The sequence below is a fragment of the Triturus cristatus genome, chromosome 8 (assembly GCF_964204655.1).
Source record: "Triturus cristatus chromosome 8, aTriCri1.1, whole genome shotgun sequence".
NCBI classification, from domain to species: domain Eukaryota; kingdom Metazoa; phylum Chordata; class Amphibia; order Caudata; family Salamandridae; genus Triturus; species Triturus cristatus.
In genome coordinates this window covers 686,833,293-686,849,769 of record NC_140591.1, presented here as the reverse complement: position 1 = coordinate 686,849,769, position 16,477 = coordinate 686,833,293, and positions in this window count along the sequence as shown.

Sequence of the window (16,477 nt, the reverse complement as noted above, 5' to 3'; positions counted from 1 at the left end):
AGGCGTTCCCGTGCAAAAAGCCTTAAAGAACACCACTTTGCAATATTCACAAAGACCGACCAGATCAGCGATAAGATCCCAAAACATGCGATAAGGCGCGTTAGCAGCAGGGATTTAACACCTGCTCCGACCTGGTGTTAAGTGGGAAGAAAACCTGCACCAGAAATGGTAGCCCAGCCCACAGTCAAAAAAGAAGAACAACAGAAGCCATGGAGCTACTGATCATGCAGCTCGGACACCCAAGAGGGCCACAACAACCACTGCCACCACCCCCAGGCCCGCCAACCCCCTAGGACCACCCCTGACCCCCCCGGACTTCCACAGAGTCAGCGCAGACAAAGACAGTGGACCTTCAGAAAACACACCAGCCTCACAGACTTAACACAAGAGGATGTCATTGCCCACTACATGCTCAAAAGGACAACCATCCTCCGCATCCTGACACTCGTTGCCCTCAGGCTGATGGTACCAACACAGCGAATAAACAACATCCCTCCGTAGAGAAAGCTGCTGGCTGTGCTGCACCTGTTGGCCTCTGGGACCTTCCAACCAACAACTGCCAGAGTCGGAGGAGTCTCACAGCCAGCCCTATCCAAAGTCTTTACACCTGTCTTGGATGCCATCATCAGCTTGGTACCAATGCACCTTTACTTCCCACAGACTGCGCAGGAACAGCTGGAGACCAAGCAATGCTTCTACACCATAGCTGGCTTCCCACACGTGTTGGTTGCAATCGACTGCACACATGTTCTCCTGGTGCCCCCTGCCGCCACTGCACACAGTTACCGCAACAGGAAGCACACGCATTCCATCAATGTGCGTGCAATAGTGGACCACCGGGGACTCTTCACCAATGTCATCGCCAACTACCCAGGCAGTATGCAAGATTACTTAATCTTCCGACAGTCCATCATCAACCAGCGCTTTCAGGATGGCACCTATGCAAATGCACTGCTTGTCAGTAAGTAACAACTTAACACACCACACACCTCAACTCCACCAACATACAAATCACAACTCTGAGAATGCACATATTGCAAAATCACATACAACATGACAACCAACATGCCCATATACCAGACACGACAACACAACTTACTGTGGCAACTTGGCTAGCCATGTACACAAGCCATTAACGGCATGGCACCTCAGCCACACAATACCAGAATGTGGGGAGATGTGGGAACCAGGCATGTGCGAAGGAGGCAAGTGACCCATGAATGTGAATGTACGCAATGCCAAGTGTGGCATGGATGTGCTGGACAGACTTGAGTATGCAGACCACAGACATTCCCATGACAACATACACTGCTGCTGTTTGGAGTGTACTGGACAGTGGACGCAACCATGTTACCTCAGCCAGTGGTGACGATCACGGAAATATAGCTTGTTACATCCCCCCCTGTAAGCGTGAGCAGAGTGGGCTGCCCCGGCGTACGCCATGTCAGCGCAGGAGTGTGAATAAAAAGCCTGTTGCTCTGGGCGTGGTTCTCTTCTGGAAGGGGCAACATGTCTGCCAGGGTGGTGCCTCTCACCCCGCCACGAGGCCGACACCGTGAGCGGTGGTGCCTGCGATTCTGTGCGCCGGCTGCACCCCAGGCCGCTGGTCCCCAGACCCACCTTGGCCACCCCTGAGCACCCAGGCCTCACTGATCACCTCCCGACACCGGCATTTGTCAAAGAGGGCCCACCATGTGCTGGTGCAAGCTCCAAGCCTGAGGCCCATGACCTTGGTGGCCTCCTCAGACCATCGCTGGCCTCCGTGACACAGGCCCTCATTACTCCTTTCTCGTTGATGTACTCCATCGCTGCCTCCGGCTTACACTGCAGTCCAGCAGGCCTCACACTAATCTAAATCAGTCTGGACCAGGCAGGACACGGCATCGTTGCAGGCTGCACACACGCTCAGCTCTGGTGCTTCTACCTCCGTCAACCACAAATCATCACCACATGCCATTCCAACATCGTGTAGTAGAGTTCCAGGAGGAGCTGGCTGAGCAGCGGTTGGGCCGCGCTGACCTCGGCCTCCGGACTACACTGCGGTCAAGTAGGTCACACATTTGGAACTGAGTCTTGATTTATTTATGGCAGAGTTTATACCATTGTACAGGCATCATCGCAGACTGCATCACTTTTCAGCTCTGGTGCCACTAACTCTGTGGACCGAAAATCATGGACACTCTCTGTTTGAACTTTGGTGGCATCTGATTCTATGGCCTGGGGGTTGTCTTCATCTTCATGTGGCTGGTACTAAATTGGTGCTAAACATGAGTCTGTAGCATTCATTTCCTCCATTGCCTGTGTCAGCTGGGTTCTGCTCCCTGCATCATGCCGTGGAAGTACACCTTCCACTGTCCCCCAAACCCTCCGCAACATTCACCTTGGACATCGATGAGGACACGCTCAGCTCTCGTGGCCCTCCCTCAGAGCACCGCAAGTCACTGTCCCGTGGCGGTGTGCCTGTGTCAGACGCAGTGCATCCGGGGCCACTAACTCTGTGCAGCTCAAGTCATGGACCCTTGCCGTTTGAACTATGAACTTCTGATTGTCTGATCACTGTTGTAGTTGTTGCCAGCACCAACCACTCCCTGAGGGCTGGCTTACACTCATCCCACACCCATTCAGCACAGGCGTCACTGGACATGTGACCCTGGCAATAAAAGGGGCCGGGCGCATGTGCCCTTAACCAGTTCCCCAAACTATCTAAGTGTGTCCCTGTGGTCATTATGTATGCATAACGCATAACGCAACCATGTCAACTCATGCAGTGGGGAAGACCTGGGACATGTAGCTGTGTTGTACCCCCCTGTAAGCATAAGTGGAGTGGGCTGGTGTACGACAGTCTAGCGTAGGGGTGTGGATCATCCCCCCGGGGCTCTGGGTGTGGTTGAGTTCCGGGCTTGCTAAGGAAGTAACTAATGCGTGTGTCTCTGTTGCAGTGTCGGCACCACCCGTCCCGCAATGGACAATGTTGCAATGTAGCATGCCCCCGGAGTGCGGGCTTGGCCGAAGGGATAAATGATAGAGCGCAAGCCCGCTCGGGGTCCGGGATCATACATGCCAACTGTTGTGTGTGTATCGCTTTTACCGCAGCATAAGCCAAAGGTCTAGCCTCAACCGCATCGCGAGTTCAGCCAGCCATGAACTCTACATCTGTGTCTGCCCTGTCCTTACCATTGGCCTACACACACGTGGTCACCCACCTACAATGCACAACATCACAATGTCGTTGTCATGCTTGTGGACATGTGCAGACAGGCATGTCAATGGTGTGCCGTAGGAGTGCAAGTGATGCCACCGCACGGCGCACAAAATAGGTCCGGGGGAAGGGAGGAGCAGCAGTGAGGCTACGTAAAACACATTGATGGCGCTCATTTGCTACAAGCAGTACATGTCATACAGGAATCAGTAAGTCACACAATACCACAACAATGAACAAGTGAGCCTGCCAACACATCATGCAGAACCAACGATTGACTCATGTCTCTCTGCACTGTCACAGGTGATCAAGGATATGCACTCTGCCCTTCGATGATGACATCCCTCCGAGCCCCGAACACACAGGCCCAGAGGCAGTACAATTGGGCCCACAAACGCACCAGGGGCATCGTGGAACTCACATTTGACGTGTTGAAGTTACGTTTCAGGTGCCTGGACATCACAGGTGGAAGGCTCCTGTACAATCCAGACATTGTTTGCAAGATGATCGTTGCATGTTGTGTGTTGCACAAAATATGTGTACACATCAATGCCCCATGTATACAAGTGCCAGATACACCGGACGATGATGAGGAAGATGAAGCAGGTGGACCACACCCCACTGCAGCTGCAGCAGGAACAGCCCATAGGAACGACATCATTGACAGTTTCTTCACATGACGAAGTCACATTGTGACAGTCCTTAGCAATCATGGGACAGTACAATATGACCACAGGCAATGCATGTGCAAATAAATTCATTACAACACACATTCCCTGAGTGCATGTCGATCCTCTGTACAGGCACATCACTCTGACAAGTGTAAGTGCAACCAGTGGTGCTAACAATCTCTGAAATGGAAAATGGATGGTGGGTCTGTCACCTCTGTACAGAGACGCTGTTTAAGGTGTCACATTTTCCAAATGCCATTTCTGTGTGTCAAAGATAGTACGGAATCCCACTCATCAACATATCACATGTGTCCCAAATCATTACATAGAGGCTGTCATTTGTGGCCTACGATTGACAACAGGGCTTCTTTTGGGGTCAAATATGTGCCACCATGATGCAGGGATGCACCCTGTGACTCAATTCCAACAACATGGGCAACATGGACGTAAGGGTGAATCACTGGCCCTACATTCGTCCATGCTTTCATACTTGATTAATCATAGACATGACACATCTGTGTGTATTAGAATGTATTGCTCACGTTGAGTGGAGTGTTGAAGCTGTCTTAGCACTGGGCCATGCAAACAACACTTTACAATGTTGCCCCATGGAGGGCCAGCCTGAGTCCTTTCGGGATTGTCAAGTTACTCATAAGAGGAAGTGTCCAGTCCGCAGTCAGATTGCTGTGTCATAGTTGGACACAGAAAATATGGCAGTGCATGTCGAGGTCCGAGGTTATTGTCGCAGAGTGTATCGGGGGACAGTGAAAGGTGTTATTCCAGGGCATGATGCAGAGGGCAGAACCAAGCAGTAACATGCCACATGGCGGAGATGAATGCTACTGCTTCCTTCTTACCACTAAGGTAGATTCAGCATCATCTTCATCCTCTGATGTTTCATGTGCCTCACATGTGGGTGGTGGTGTTTGGTCTGCAGCACTGCGTGACACTGACACATCAGGGGCTGGAGATGTGGATGTAGAAGTAGCAGCAGCACTCATCTGTGCAATGTGTTGTGGCATCACTCCCATGATGAGGATCTGCAGGGCATTGAAAATCCCATCTAAAGCTTGCTCGTGTGCAGTCGTGGTAGCCATTCTTTGCACCTGCATCCGGTCCATGTTCTCCATGACCCTCCTCATGTTTCCCAAATCAAGGATGACATCGCTGTAGCCACTCAGACTGGACAGTTGTTGTTGTTGTCTCGGAGTCATGACTCCAGCAATGCCAGCCATGGATTGTTGTAGGGCATGGGGTGGACTGTGGGTGTGCGTTAGGGAGTGTAAGTGGTCCCTGATGGGACTTAGACATCCACTTATGGCATCCAGTTTGGCTGCCATGAGGGTGAACCCCACCCGCACCTGTTCAGCCAGCTCCTTCTGGCAGTCTAACACACGGCGTTGGAACACCATGTGTTCTTCGTTGAGGTGCTGGGAGCCAGACGTGGTGGTGGGTGAATCCTGCTGTGTGGTCTGTGCAGGGGGTGGGCTCACTTCGATGGTGCTGTGCTGCCCTGCAACTGGAGGTGGGCTGCGGAGGTGCTCCATGAACCGTTGGAGTTCGTCGAAGTCGATGTCCGGGGGCTCGTCTCCATCATTACTGACGTGCTGTAGGGTCTGCTCTGCAGGAGGTGTTGATTGTCCCTCTGCAATGTAAAGGGAGAGGCAGTTTCACAGTGTGTCCCATGTATGTTGATGCATTGGCGAAGTTTACATACAGACTGCATGACAATGTACATTGTGACTGTTTGTGAGGAGACGCCAATTTGATGTGGGACAGTGGACATTTGTGCTAGATCACAGATGTGAGGTTATACTTGTACATTGTCATCTGACAGTTTCCTGCTGTGCTGGATGTGATTTGCCATTTTGTGCACACATGCCGCACCAGTTGTGTCCTGTGTTCTGTCGTGAAAGTATTGCAGTCTGTTCCACATTGTTGCCAATGTTGAGGTGCTCAGAATCTTATGTGTGTGTGCTGCAGTATGGCACAGGGATCAGTGACATGATCCAGATTCATTTTGGGTGTGCAGTGTGCTCTGGTTACTTGTACATGTATGCCATTGTGCGCATCTCACTTGTCCCCCCAGTCCCTGGTCGGTACTCACCCTGTTGATGTTGTGTCAGGTTATGTTGAGCAGTGTCGGGATCCCCAACTCCTGGCACCGTGTCCCGACTGTTGACTGTGGCCACCATTTTGTCCATGTCATCCAGCTCCTGTTGTGCCGCTAGACCCCCACCTCCAATCTGCTTTGCTGCTTTCATGTTAGCATTGAGTTTCTTCTTACTTTTGCCCTTCACATCATTCCAGTGCCTCTTGACCTCTTCCATTGTCCTCCTCAACGCTGCAACTGCATTCACATGGTCCAAGATGATCTGCCATATTTGCGTCATTGTTGCCAACAGTTGTTGGTAGTGTTCTTTTACCTCCGTGACGATTATCCTGTTTTCCTGTGGACTGAACGGCGTCCTCCTCTTCCTCTTCTCTTTGGCCTTTCCTGACCCCGAGGTTCCTTGCTGGTCATCTGTGGGGCTTGTGGGGTTCTCGTTGCCCTCTGCACTTGGTCCGGGTGCATCCATGGTGGTACGCAGTTTATTATTTTTTTTAAACTGCTTTTATAGTGCATTTTCCCACATGATGCATGGGAATTGCAGGCCCGCCGCGTTGCTGGTTATCGCTGGTTTTTGTATCGCGATTTGGGACATAGCAACTTTTTTTGCGTTGGTGTTTCGCATTTTTTCGTCATCGCTTTGATTTTGAAGCGGTCATTTGGCACGTTATTGTAAGACCTTCGCATGGTGCCGCCGTGTTGAGAATACAACGTTAACACAGTGTTATTTTCCCGCGATAGACTGCGATGTGTAAAGTTGCGTTAAGCTAATTTTGCGATAATTAACACACGTTCTTGAGAATATCCCCTTAGTGTTGACTGTGGTGTTGACACTACAGTCAACACTGAGGGGAGAGCAAATTGTACAATGATACAAAGGAGCAAACTTTACTGGGTTCTGATGTAGTGTCTGGTCATACCCTTTTCCCTGCCCAGACTATTTTTCATGACACCCTCTACCCTTTATCACACATTCCAAATGTTCCTTTTTGTAAAAATTGCATTCCAGCCCATTGATTACACTTTATCCGGCCCGAGCCGGAGATTACGTCTCGAGCCGGAGAGTACGGCCCTAGCCGGAGAGTACGGTCCGGGTGCGGAGAGTACAGTCCGGGTGCAGAGATTCCGGCCCGACTGCAGATGTAAATTTAGGAGTCATGAGTGATTTCTGTGAATAGCAAAAATTGTAAGTGCCTTCTGTGAATACCAGAAGTAGTACGTTTAGGAAGTTCTGTGAATCGGCCTGAAGTAAATTGTTCATACAAAGTGCATTTCTGCCACAGGGCCAACACCTGGCCTTTAGTCGTGAGAAACGAAACTGCACAAAAAACCCAATATATATATATATATATATATATCAATCCAAGATCCTCCTTACGTGCCCTCAATCTATTAAGGGATGGCGCGAGACCGGCGGAGCAGAACCGGTAGTCAATATGTTCCAGAAACAAAATACCACTCGCGCTCTCAGAAAGTATCTGATGCAAAAACACCGGACTTCATTCCAAATAAATCTGGGGGTTTATTTTAGTCATAAACCTGCCGTGACGCGTTTCGCCACCGTGGTGGCTTGTCATGGTTTTTTTAAGTGAATTTGCAAGGTTTTTTAAATGCTAATTTCTAACTATAACATGTGTGAAACCTATGTTTTTTTAGTGAATTTGTAAGGTTTTTTAAATGCTAATTTATGTATGTATTATTATATTTTTATATATTTATTTTACAATACACTACCTATGTATATAGTTATAGATTGAGTGTATCCTGTAATATGGAATGGCTCAGCTCTTTTTTTTTTAATTTGGATAAAGTTGAACAGCATAGTTAATATCTTCTATAAACTTATAAACAGTTTAAAATGTTTTTTTTTTTTAAAGGGTTTTTCACGGTGCACGCACCGTGCATTTTTTGAAAAAAAAAAGAATCTTTTTTTCATCCTTCGGGGTCCTTCAGGGACCCCCTGACAAAGGCTAGGGGGTCAAGAACTCTCTACCCTGCCCCCTTTTCACGTTCTCGACCTTTCTTTTTCACTGTCACACACAAAATGGCATCCGACACTTCCTGATTTCGACCAATTGGAATGTTGACTAACATCTAACCACCAATCAGAATTACGCTCGCGGACATTTGGTGCGCGCCCCGTGCGCGCACCGTGCGCGCACCGTGCGCGCATATAGATATTTATGTACTTTTAACTGCAATTTTCTCAGGAACTACTGAACAGATTGACACCATATATGCAAAAGGCACATGCCTGACCTGAGGACTACCTCTTTGCCAAATTTCAAGTAATTCTGTTCAGCCGTTCGGGCTGTACCTTCGACTAAAGGTCCTATGGGAAAATGTATGGCGAAAACGCGTTTTGGGACCCCTCTTTTTTCTCAGCCCCCGCTTGACGAATCACCCCGAGACTTTCAGGGTTGGAGCTGAGCGGAGCGCCCCATTAGTTTTGAAAATTTCACGAAGATAAGTCAACCGGCGCCAAAGTTATTCAAAATAGAATATTCAGATTTCCTATGGGAACTCGGTCCTAACTATAACTATCTACTGGCGACCGCCAGTAGATAATATATATATATATATATATATATACATTTTTTTTTCCTTCACGAAACGCATAGACATGTTTAGGATAACAATTTCGAAAATCAACAATTGCTTCTTAGATTTGCCTAGGTAAAATTACTTTGGTATGCCTAGGTGGAAACGTGAACCCCTTTTAATCAGAAAAATATGACCAAACATAGGGCTTCTGTTTTTTAATAACCTTTTTTTTAGAATTTGTTTTTTGTTTGTTAATGTTGGCTATCATTTCTCTGCTTTGCTGTTACTACTTTTTATCGATCCTCTGATCTTGCCATATTCTGTCTTTTAAGTCTTTGGTAGGCATGGCTTCATAGATTGCATAATGCATTGTGCATTCAAGTAGGTAACAGAATAATGTTTATTTATTCTTTTCGCTTTTGTTGCGCGTTTTACTCATGCGTTGCTTACTAACCTATTAGTGTACAATATACTTTTAAAAGTGAGTAAATAGGTCCCTTGGTTTTTGTTTTATTATTTTCTGAAGTGAAAATGGCCTTTCCTTCACCAAATATTAATATGTCTCAGTCGTTTGTAATTATTAATTCATCATATGTAAGTATCTACATTAGAATCTAAGTGATCAGGTGCATGTTCTACTGAAATATGAGCAACATGTATAAGGGTAGTTATCTTTGCAAATGCAATGTTTACTGGAAACTAGGTGCCATAAATGAAGGGCTTGGGTCTATTTAACTGCTTGCACCATCATAACTTAATTCAAATATGTGGCTAAAATATGGTTTAAAAAGATAATATATGACTCAGAGTGTAAGAACCATGGATAGCAAGGATTTGACCTTGAATGAAACTTTTATTAAGTGTGATGGATATAGAAGAACATGTGGTATTGGTGTGTAGCTTAAAAGAAAAATACAAGCAGATTTTCCTAGTAATGTGCGGTTACAGCGCCAAGGCCTTCGGAAGATTGATGCGTTCTTGTGATTAAGTGTGCAGTTTCACCTGTGTTGCTCTCTGTGAAGTTGAATCTCTGATGGAAAAATGCAAAATCCCCACAGAGCTGTAGCGTCATCACTCTTTTTGTAGTGTAGGCTACTGCGTGTGGCAGGCGGAGGTGTGTTATGGGTCAATAGCTGCTTGACTGAAAGAAAGTCAGCAGGACGCAGACCTCTTGAAAAATGAGGAAACATGAAAAAAGCATCAGGCACAGAAGCTGGAAATATTGATCCCAAATGTCAGTTCTCGGGAGGCTGTGTTGATGAGCAAAACTGCAGCCAAGCAAGCTGCTAAGGCCAGGAACAAAATCTGGCAGGTCATTTCAAAATGCATCAATAACCTATGACATGTCAATTGATATTTCATTCAATAATGGCAACATTTGTGCTGGCTGTATTTCACATATACCCTTGAAAAAGACACAAAATCGCATGAATCAAGAAGTAGTATCTTGGAAAGGTTTAAAAAGTCTTCTCCTAACAGCGAATTCTGTAATTACATAGTAAATAAATGGAGAACGATCTTGTGCATCTTATACACATGCATAATTATGCTTTCAGATGAGTTTCTAAACAAAATTTAATAAATGGTTAAATACCAAGGGCCTAATTTACAAAGATTTGCCGCAAGTCTATTTGCTGCACTGCCCTTGTCCAAATTAATGAATGCGCCATATAGATGAAATATGGTGCATTCCTGTCCTTTCTGCCTGCACACAAATTCGTGCCTAGTGCCACCGTAGGCACCCTTGCACCATGGTGCAAGGGTGTCTGCGTTGTTTGGACAATTGTTTTTGTGCAGTAAGGGGCACCTTCCTGCACAAAAACAATTGTTATGCCTACCATGGGAAGGTGTACAGTTATGACACATTCCCAGATTTATGATGTGTTGTAAATGTGGAAATGTGTCAATAAAATGGGCGTTGAGTACGAACACCTACTGCAATGCCCATGACAACCCTACCCAACGCAGTGTGAGGTAATGCATCGACTTGCACTACGTTGCCTTACACCATATCTACAAAGCAATGAAAAGCAGGGTGTCTTTTAATGGCCTTGTAGATATGGCTAAACAGTACTTAATCATAACTAAAGAATGCTCAAGCAAAAAAGCAATGCCTACATTAAATTGTGCAAAGGTTCCTGCGTTGCAGGGATGATTATTTTTGTGGAGGAAGGGAATCCTACCTGCACAAAAACAATCACAAGAGGCTTTTTTCTCTTTCTATGTGTGCTGCAAAATGCAGCACTGTTCTGCAGCACACATAGAGAAAGGAAAAATAACGAGAAATAAAGATATTTCTCCTTGTTGTGCCTCCCTTACTTTTCCCCTGGTGAGGCGTACGTTTTTGGTGCTGCCTCAGATTTGCGATTTCTCGTAAATCTGGGGCATTGTCAAAAAGCCATGGATGTTGCTAGGAACGCCCTCTACATCACCCATTGCACGCCCCTTTAACGCAGAAAACTGGTTAAAGGGAACAATATTTATGAGGCAGCAATAAGCTAAAAAAAAGTGGCTTAGTGCTGCCTCGTAAACATGGGGCAGGCTCCTGCGCCATGGAACGTCACAAAAAGTGGCGTCCCGGCATGGCAAGGGGCTTCATAAATGAGTCGCGAGTACATATATCCACATGTGTAGGAGTGCATCTCAGAACTTGTCAAATTATTTAAAACTAGAGTTTACCAGCTTTAACAGCTGACATTCACCAACCTCAACGCATTCAAATATATTACAGTTCATGAGGATTCACACACCCTGTGATTTATCGTATGTGTGCATTTTTAATGAGCAGTGCAGGAACAAGTTGCATTTACTCTGTGTGTAGTTTGAGCCGGTTGTTGTAGGTGAGGCACACTGGTACTTGTTTTTGGGGACCAGCATTTATTTTTCACCAACAAATTTTGTTCCAGAGCAAGAGAAATTAAAAATAAAAGGGGGACGAACGACAAGCAGAAAGATGAAAAACAATGACAAAGGAATAAAGCAGGGTTGTAAAAGAACCTGCAAGAGTGAGAAAATGAGTAATAGGGTGTTTGGTGGTGGATGAGGTTGTATGTCGTTACAACACATTCCGTTGCAACGCATGCCTTTAACACGCATGCGTTACAACTGAATGCTTTTTCAGCACAGAACCTTTACCACGAATATTACTTTACCATGCATACCTTTACAACGATTTTCGTTCTAAATGTATGGTAAGGGCATACTCTTGGTAAAGGTTATATATACCCCTCCCCTGTACCCTTACGTGACCCCCCAGCCACCAATCTTTCTTATATTTACCCCTGCCCTTATCCCTCAATCCTTTTATATATATATTTTTTTTAAACTAAAATTCCCCTTACCTCTTCACGTCGTCTCCTCCATCTTCCGTGGTGACGTCATACGTCGTAAAGAGGAAGCGGAAGTTTCTTTCCGTTTCCTCTCAAATGACGCCATTGGTGAGGTTTTTTTGGGGGGGAGACCCCCCAGGCCCCATTTTTTTCCCACTCTTTTTTTGGGGGGGGACCCCCCAAGCCCCTTTTTTCTAATTTTAGCCTTTACCACACATGCCTTACTACATATCTCGTAGTAAAGGTATGCGTGGTAAAGGCTTTCGTGGTAACCACACATGCGTTGTAATGCATGCGTGGTCAAGGTTTGCGTGGAAACGGCTGTGTTGTAGTGGCCGTTTCCTGGTGGATGAGAGAGTCAGGGGGTGGAAACAATACTATGCAGCCTTCATATTAGCACATTTGATAGTGCCTGCCAAGGGTTTCTGAGCAAAACTTTGGTTTGCACCCCTGCGCTTATTCTTTCACAAATTAACCTCTGCATTTACTAATGAATATGTAACTTCAGAAAACATTCACGGGTCATGAAACCTGTTGCATGAGAGTGGTACGTAGAACGACAATTGAAAATCAATAACCTACAGAAATGCACTAATTAAAGCATCAGTTAAAATTAACCATATATGACTTTAAACGCCATCTAACGCTAAAAGCTGAAAATAAATAAAATGATCTTAAAAGAGTGTTATTTTCGACCCACATTTAAAGTGAGCTTGACAGCTCCTTGGTAACTACTGCAGAAATTTCCATGATCCCCCTTCCAAGTTACCAATAAAATGGATACTGAGCCTGGTGTTACCAAGCACCCATTTACCGTTCTTTTGAGCTCTAGGCCGGTAACAGTGATCAACATAGGTTAGTGGCATTATCAAGGGCCATCAGGGGAGATAGGATGGGACAGTCTGAGCCTGCTACAATCCAATCCTTGTCCAGGCATGAAGGAGTGTGAATGAGCTGCACCTCCCCTCACATGCACTCTCACATTTCTTACGTATACCGTCAATATGCTAGTAAATTAGCAATTAACAAATGTAAAAGAAAACACTTTTCCAATACCAGCTACAATTCACCATGTACTTTTGGAAGTTAATGTATTGTACTGAAAGATTGTTAAATATTTTCCTGCTGATAAGCATGGGTTAAAGATTTAGGCCCATATTATCAAGAACGGCGTTAAAATTATCGCTGCTTTAGCGGCAGGAAACTGCAGTTAAAGCGGCAATAATGGACTTGATAATATTCCCTTGAGAATTCCAATCGAAGTCCTTGTTCACACCAGAACATGGGCTTCTATTGGAATTCTCTAGGGCATATTATCAAGCCCATTATTGCCGATTTAGCGGCAGTTTCCTGCCGCTCAAGCGGCGATAATTTTAACGCCGTTCTTGATAATATGCCGCTTAGTTTGGTGGTTGAGGTAATATTCTAGTGCTAACCTGGGGCCCGTCATACGATGGCTCAACAAACTGGACCAAGTACACCCTTTCTGCACTTGATTCTAAGGGTAGGGATGGTGAACAGTCAAATGCGTCTCAAGGAGGTAGTCTGGGGGCATAGACTTAAAGCTCGACAGTCAAAAAGAAAACACAATAATTAATTGTCCACCCCACTGCTTGCCTCTATAGTAAAATGATGTACATATAATATCACAGCAGTACAAATCATCATACACTGAGTTGCGTGTATGGCTGCAAGGTTCAACAATCTCATTCAGTTTAGGCAAGATAATGCACAAGTTCAAGATTCACTAAGTGGTTGCCATCTTGGCAACTCATCAGTCAATTCGAACAGTTAATTGCCCAAACAGCCTCATCAAATAAAGATAACTCCAGATTTTTGCTTATTGTTGTTTACATAATTGTCTTTCAGTCTCTGGTGACAGGTCCTCTCATTTAACTGTTCCATTGAGACATGTTTTACCTGTGCTATAGGGTGCACGAGTTGGCTTGCACCATTGGCACCTTATGTGGCATCACTTGATTATGGTGGTGGCCCTGCTTCTCCTTATTGAACTGTTGAAAGTATCAGCCTGATAGGCCAGACTGGTGAATACTCATCTTCAACACTTGCAACATTTTCAACGGCCTGGTGAATGCTGTGTCTTCCCAAATGCAACAGCTGAGCCATTCTCATGGCTGTTTATCTTTGGCAGTTGCTTCACTAGTATTCTGGGCCGCAGGACTGCTGGAAAGCATGTTGCTGCTTGGCTCAAAGTTTCTTCATATAGTTCAACACAAAAAACCACTCTCCAGAAGACTGAACTAGTCCTCACAACACGTCAGCCCTGACAACACAGTCATTACGTAGCCAGCTTCTTATTAGAATCCCACACTGGGAACATCACTTGAATTCCCCTCCTGATCATTCTCTCCTACTTCAGGGACAAATAGTCTCCTTCCCACTCAGAACAGGCAAGCAGGTTTCTAGGCACTCAGCAGACCAGTAGCTTCTGCAGCAAGACCCTCAGACTTCAGGTGATGTAGCCTCACCTCTTGAAGAGGGACTGTCATGCATTCCAGCCCTGGTCCCACAGCATCTTTTGAATATTCCACGGAGAACTTCCATAATGAACAAATTGGACCAGGAACCCAGTTGCGAGGTTTGAGTCCCACTTTTGTACTAATTTTACATACATGATATTTTACTCCCCTGTCTAAGGTTCTTGAACTAGTTTGGAGTGGTTCCTTTTCAACAATCATTTTCTGGCTGTAGTGCAGACAACCTTTGTGCAAGGTGATGGCTCACACAGCAGGAAGTGTTAATGATGGCTCCAAACAAGAGTATTCAAATCTTGGACATAATGAAATGACTCTGCACTTGAAGTAGCAATCAGCGACAGACAAATCAGTGGACCTTGCTCATTAAAACTTCCTCACCTTTAACAACATAATCTGCAGAGTCAAGCCCCCTGCCCTTCCATCTACCAGAACAACAATGGTCAGGAAAATCTAATAAGAAATCCCTTGCTAAAGGGTACTCATAACTTTTCTAAGGGTAGTCCTCTCTCCATCTTCCCTTGCTTCAATATATGTGTCTCTATCCTCTTATTTTAGGAATCCAAGCAACACCTTACCACTGTCTAGGGTGAACCAAATCTATCTTCCATGGATCCCACTTGTTCCAGCAAACATGCTCACATTATACACATTCTTACTGTTGTATGTGAGACACATGCCCAACTCAAACACTCGCTGGACATACATGGGGGCATCGGCACAAGGTTCTGGAAGCCACAAAGAAGCAGAACTTTTAACCAAGCTTATAGGCCACAGTCCTTTCGAACACATGAAAAAGGTCTGGTCAGAACTATTAATTACCAAAAACTGGTAGGCTGCCCACACCACTTTATATTAACTACCCAGGATATGGACAGAAATGTCATGTCACCAAATGTGGGAACGCTTGAAGTGCCCTTCCAGTTCACAGAACCATTTCTAGACCTTGGCATTATTAGGGACAGGTCTAGGCTACAGCGCACACACTAGGTTAGCACGATAAGAAGGCAGTACAATATCAGAAACCAGTTTAACATGCATTTGTGTCACTTAGAACAGGGGTGTGCATCCCTTTATCAGGCAGGGTGCTTTCTCGTCCTAACAGTTTTTAAGCCAAAAATACAATGTCTGGAACATATGAGAACTTGAAGGTGGAAATTTCATCTGACGATTGGTATCTAAAACTAGGCTAGCCACACATATAGATTTGGAAAAGGACAGTGGTACCAGAAAGGAAATATCTACAATGACAGTGCCTGTTGTGAAAGAATCAAAGGAATGGTTGGATATCCTTGGAAAAGAAACTGCATCTTATTGCAGCTGAAAATAGGAGAGGAAAGCGTAGGAAATGTAGTTTTCACTACTATGTGCTCTGACTCTCTGTCACTCAAATCTGTCTCTACTTGCTCAGTTTCTACTTATGTCTCTTCTTTGACTGTTTTAAGACTGCAACTCTGTTTGATGCTCTCCATCTCCTTTTTATGGTCTCAGGCCAACCATCTTGGAGCCAACCCTCAACTGTAGACCCATTTGTGACAACTGATGCACCTTCTTCTTCAGTTTCTGACTGATTTAGCTCAGTTTGCTGTTTTGCACTCTGTGCTTATTCCTGATGTACTTGTCCCTCCCTCTGCATCCATGTCGAGAACTTGTATTTGACACTGTGAATTAGTGGTTGTTGTCCCCACCTCTTTATCTTCAGTCTTCATTCACTTTTGGTAAAATGTTCAAAATCCTCTGAGGCAAGCCTGCACACTTCATAGCTGTATTTGTCACAAGGATGACATGCCACCTTACATCAAGGCAGGTCTTCCGCATGTGCTTCTTTACCATGAATCATTCACCAGAACCAGATAATGGCCTGCTCCTCACTTGTTGATGATCTTTTCAACTTTAACTTGTATGAAATAGAGTATACCACATCCGGTAGTTGGTGGGTTACACTTCAGAATTATAGAGGTTTGTTCTGTAGGTCCCTTCCTCACTCCTTTCTCAATTTGATGACCCTAATAAATAACCTCTTTCTGGCAAAATTGCAATTTAGTTGATGGAAATGTATGGCCATGCTCTCCAAGTTGGCTCAACAATGTATTGTCAAACTTGCTGTCTTCTTTCATTTTAGATGTGAT